We start from the raw sequence: 6,059 nt of genomic DNA on the forward strand, positions 1-6,059 counted from the left end.
GGCAGGAGCAGAGCCCACAGTGGGGCCTTAGTGACGTTTTGTCAGATGGGTTCTGTTCGAGAATCCTGGGAAGAATTGTCTATGGCTGGCTCTGGCACGTGAAACACTCTACTGGCTGCTCCATCAAACGCCGTAAGGATTCCTTCTCCAAGGGCATATTTCAGAACCTGTAGCGTCTGCCCCCAATTATGGGTCATGGTAACGCCCATCACACAGACACAGTGTGCTCCAGCATAGACAGGCTGTGGGAAAGTTTTAGGGCACACGGTGGACAGAGCGCTGGACGCAAGAGAACCAGATTCTGAGCCCTCCTCCGTCACCAGCTTGACCTCCTGGTCTCAATTCCCTCACCTCCCAGGGCTCCACAAAACTAGTGCTAAGGGCCCTTCTAGTTCTTACATTCTGTGTGTGGCCGAGGTAAAGGTGCAAAATGGGTGCTTTAGAACTGAGTTTTGATTAGCATCTGTCTTTAGGTGACTCCAGGATCAATCGAGCCACAAATATTAACTGATCTACAATTATAGTCCAATCTGGCCATTCTCACCATCAATGAAATATACTGAGCTCAGTCTCCCAGTTCGTATGCTGATTTCTTAGGTGAAATCTCCTTTTCGTAGGACTAAGAGGTCCTCCGTTTAAAAGGAATTAGTTAGAAACAGTTACAGTCAATGCCTCTGGGGAATGGGGCTTGACTGGAGGGGGACAGGGAAGCATCATGTCAGATCTTCCGGACTTTGCTTTCTACCTTCTGAATTTTGTGTTTTCTGTTTATACCAGTGGTTCTTTAAAATAGTCACATAAGTAGTTACTGATGAAGTGACTCTGTATTTGGGACTTGCAGGATGGGGGGATGAAATGGGACCGGCCACGTATGGAGAACTATTGGGTGGGTGATGGCTACTCGGGGAGTCCCTTATACTGTTCTCTCTACCTTTGGGTATGTTTGAAATGTCCCGTAATGAAAATTTTAAATAGTAAACATTTCAATTTGTTGAAAAGCACACTAATGTCATAAACTGCAAGATTTTGCATTATTTCACCTTTTCCTTGAAAATTTTGTTACTGTAATAAAAACACACAAAAAATTCCTTGTAATGAATCAGTTAAATTATTCCATGAGGAATTAGAGTGAGAAACCAGGGATGAGACTAGAGTCAGAGGCCAGCCCCCACTGTAGATGAAATTTTGCATTCCCCCCAAATATATATGTTGAAATCCTAACCCCCGACTTGATGGTGCTGGAGGGGGTGCTTTGGGAGCTGATTAGGTCATGAGGGTGGGGCCCTCATGAACGGGGTTAGTGCCCTTGTAAAAGAGGCCCCAGAGAGCTCCCCCACCCTGACCACCATGTGGGGGTCACAGCGAGAAGACAGCCATCTGTGATCCAGGAGGCACCAAATCTGCAGTCACCTGGATCTTGGACTTCCAGCCTCCAGAACCATGAGAAATGAGTCTGTCGTTTATAGCCGCCTGCTCCGTGTACTTTGTTGCAGCAGCCCCTAATCCCTGCTGAGTGGCAGAGCAGGTTAGTCGGTCACTTTGGGACACGAGCTACCCTCCCGCAACCTGGTCTGTGCCAAGGTAGACACTGTGTCAGTCTGAGCATGTCCTCAGACACCAGGACCCCTGTGTTACTGACTGAGCAAAGCACCTTCGTTTGGGGGCACTTTTCCTGTCTCACTGACTCTTCCTTTAGGGAAACATGGAAGAGGTCGGGCCACTGACCACACAAGGACAGTAAAGAGGGGTCAGACAAGCACCATGAAGGGTGTTCTCCTCTCTGAATTGAGAAAATGGCTTTTATAACCACACACCTGCGCAAAAGCTTCTGTTTTCTGATTATCTGACAGTGAGTGAAGGAGTGAACATATAAACAAGGGTTTCTGGCATTGGGGGAACCAATGGAAAACCTGGGCTTCGATACCACTTGGAGCAGTTTCCCGCTGCTGTTGTTAAAAATTACACCACAAACTCAGGGCTTAAAACGGCATAAATTTGTTCTTTTCCAGTTCTGAAGGTCAGAAGTTCAAAATCCATGTCAACGGGCCAGGGTCAAAGTACCAGCAGGGGAGGTTCCTTCTGGAATCTGAGAATCCCTTTTCTCGCCTTTTTCAGTTTCCAGGGTCCGCCTGTGTTCCTGGGGGCTCACAGCCCCTTCCTCACCTTCAATGTGCCTCACTCCAGCCTCACAAGCTCAGATGGCTTATTTGAAAACAGTGGGTTTGACTCTAATATTGGTTTTCCTTTGGAAGACCATGTCCTTCAGGATTTGACACGTTTGAGAAAGAAGGAAATCCACATCCTGGGACTCCTCGCCCTTCTCTTTTCCCTCTCCTCTCCAGAAGCTTCAGCATCCCTTTGCTTCTCCCTGAAGCAGTGATCCTCAACCAGGGGAACGAGAGTTTCTTTCTGGAATGAGATCTGTCAGATTTATTTAGGAGAGAAATATGTAAAAATGCAGATCAGGCTGTGACAGTATAAATCACAAATGGACACAAGCCTAGGCCAGTGGGGGCCACTCCCTACAGTGCACGATTGCCTGGGTGCATTTATTGTTTGTTGGTTATTTTTAATCTAACATGACTGATACCAATGTGTTGTGGATGACAGAATCGAGCAGGGATGAGCTGCTTCCGTCCAGGTGGGTGGTCAAGGCTGAGTTTGCCTATCCACACTCAAGTGTTTCTGTGGCCCACACACAGTTGCGTGGTTTGGAATGCCAAGGCTTCCTTTGAATTCAATGAGTCTGAATTCATTGCTTTGGGAAAATTTTACTCCCTCAAAAGGACTCCACATGTCTCCAGGCAGGACCTGTACTTTTTGTGTGTCAAATAAAAGACACACACAGAACAGTGACTCTGGTTATCATGGTACCAAAATATGGGAGGGTGGGAGGCAAATTGTTATGATCCAACACCACTCTCCAACCAGGGCAATGCTCTTGGATCAAGCATCCTTTCAAATTGCGTATTTGTGGGGCAAAAAAAGGAAGCTCCATTCGACAGCTGGAAAATTACTGAAAACTTGGACATTGGCACATGGCAAACAAAAAAAGAGAGAGAAAGAAAAACTGTTTGAAGTAAGAGGACAAAACAAATTTTGACCAGCTTCCTTGTTTAACAGCATGAGCCACCTCAGAATTTATGAGGTCCCCAAAACTAGGTTTGCATAATGAACAATCAGAGCATCTGTAAAGCAGCAAACACATGGAAATCAAGCAAAATCACATCTGCATAACAAATGCTGGAATATTGCTCTAAACAAAGGCTGGTCCCTGACACTTGATGAAAACCCACGAATGCAAAACAGTGTGGGTGCTTAAAGCAAATGGGGTCAATGGCAAGATGGTGAACAACCCCAAGTAAGCAAGTCTTCCTTTTTAAATGCTTCTACCCCTAAATATGTTTTGCACATGTTGCATTCTTAGCCCAGGGAACTTGGCCATCCCTATGACAACCCCATGGACCACTGTGAGAAGCGTGAAGCCAGGGCTGTACGGTTGATATATCTTTTTTTTTTTTTTTGTGGTACGCGGGCCTCTCACTGTTGTGGCCTCTCCCGTTGCGGAGCACAGGCTCCGGACGCGCAGGCTCAGAGACCATGGCTCACGGGCCCAGCCGCTCCATGGCGTGCGGGATCCTCCCGGACCAGGGATGAACCCATGTACCCTGCATCGGTAGGCGGACTCCCAACCATTGCGCCACCAGGGAAGCCCCTGATACATCTTTAAAATGGCACATCGTGTCAGGTCTCTTTACTCTTAAATCTCTCCATGTAAGTGGCATATAATCAGACAGTCCTTTTTTTTTTTTTTTTTTTGGCAACATCTGAACATCTGATACAATTCATGACAATATTAAACTGGCTACATTTGTAAATCACTGATTCAGGCTCTTTTTTTTTTCTTTTACTAAATTTATTTTATTCACCAAGTGGGTTGTGGGCCCTCGCTACTGACCCTGAGTGGCTGGGCCACCTAGACCGAATTTGCCTAGAGGGTGGGCTGCCAGGTTCCTGCTTCCCCACCACGGTGCTCCAGTCTCCTCAGAGCTTCTTGCACTTTTGAGAAGAAACAGCTCCTGGATCAGATGTCTTCAGGGTGAGTAACCTTGTGAAAATGCACCTGTGCCTAAATTGTCTAATAACCTTGTCAGGCTTGTGGAGTCCCACCCTGGAGAGATAATATAATAGGTCACAGCTGCTGAGGTACTCAGAGGATCTGGTTAGAGTCCCGAATCCTGGGTCAGAGTCCCCGGGTTTCGGGTTTCTGCGTTTGTCTATGTTTGCCTATGTCTGACTGTTTTATTGCTAGGATTGGCCAATAGGGGTTGGCCCTTGGATGACTTTAGCAAAACTTTATTAAACCTGATAGTAATGAGTCCCCTGACTCAGGAGATAAGACATTGCTTCTGTCTAGAAACCTTGCCTTATGGAGGTGTCAGGTTTTCACCTGTGCCTAATATGATTGTCTGGTGATATTGATACAGGTGTGTATTATTAATGGAACCAGACCTGATTACCTTGTTGGGGTGAGAAGGTAAAGGAGCAATGGGAGCTAGGAGAAATCGTCTATTTCTGAATGGGTGGTCAGCATGGATTAAAAAGCACAGCTGGGGCTTCCCTGGTGGCGCAGTGGTTGAGAGTCCGCCTGCCGATGCAGGGGACGCGGGTTCGTGCCCCGGTCTGGGAGGATCCCACGTGCCGCGGAGCGGCTGGGCCCGTGAGCCATGGCCGCTGAGCCTGCGCGTCCGGAGCCTGTCCTCCGCAACGGGAGAGGCCACAACAGTGAGAGGCCCGCGTAACGGATAAAAAAAAAAAAAAAAAAAAAAGCACAGCTGTGTGTCTTTAGTGACTTAATGAAAGGCAGAGATGAAAGAGAAACAAAACAGGTGGGGCAATGTTATTAGACATTTAAGGAAGGTTGAGATTGTAAAGGCAGTAACAAAACAAACAAGGATTTTATATAACTACTTTCAGTTTAAATAAAAAATACAGTAGTCATACTTGGCCTACATTTAGCCAAGTGTAAAACAAACAAACAAACAAATCTTCCAAACACAAACAAAACTTGTTAAGAAAAATTTTAGAGGGGTTGTTGAAAATAGATTCTAAATGGTAAAGAGGTCTAGAGGGTGGCCTGAGAAGGCTGAAGTATCTTGAAGTCGGAGACAGTGTTTCTAATGCAGGTAATGTCTAAGAAGCATGTGTGTATGGAACTCTATCAGCAAGTTCAGTGCTTTTCTCTGTTTGTACCTGTCTTTTCTGGTAACAATACGGTTCTTTTTGCTATGTGCTTTTATTCTGTAAATTTTAACATACTATGTTCTTGGTCTGTATGACTTCCTACTGTAGATGGTATACTGGAGTTATGAAAAAGAAAATTATTTTCTTTTGTAGCATTGCCTGGCCCCAATATCAGCTGGAGTCGGGGGAAAAAATGGCCCAACATGTGTCTTTGAATTATAATACTATTTTACAATTACACTTGTTTTGCAAAAGAGAGGAGAAATCAGGTGAAATCAGCTTTATCCCCATTTCTTGCAAGGGAAGAGCCTTTATACAATTGGACACATTTTGGGTTTTCCTCACTGAAAATTTTTTTTAAACTTTATTAAAGTATAGTTGATTTACAATGTTGTTAATTTCTGCTGTACCACAAAATGACAGGTATATTATATATATATTCTTGTTCTTTTCCATTATGGTTTATCACAGGACACTGAATATAGTTCCGTGTGCTGTATAGTAGGACCTTGTTTCTTATCTTCACTGACAATTTTAACACTCTTTTGTATGAGCCAAACTCATACAAAATTGAGGGAGTTAAAATTGAACTGCTTAAGTGTGTATATATATGCGTATGTTAAAAAGGAAAGTTTGCTGGGAGGAACAAACATTGGCAATGGTACTAACGGCCAAGGGCTCAATGGAGACCTTGGGCTGAGTGTATTCTACCTGGAAATTGCCCAGATGTCTAGATTATCTTGTCTGTGATCTCTGCTGGGGAGGTAAAATATTTTGGTCATCTACCAGGAAGATTATACCCGTACATGCTCAGA

Source organism: Phocoena phocoena, chromosome 13, assembly GCF_963924675.1.
Source record: "Phocoena phocoena chromosome 13, mPhoPho1.1, whole genome shotgun sequence".
Classification (NCBI taxonomy): Eukaryota; Metazoa; Chordata; class Mammalia; order Artiodactyla; family Phocoenidae; genus Phocoena; species Phocoena phocoena.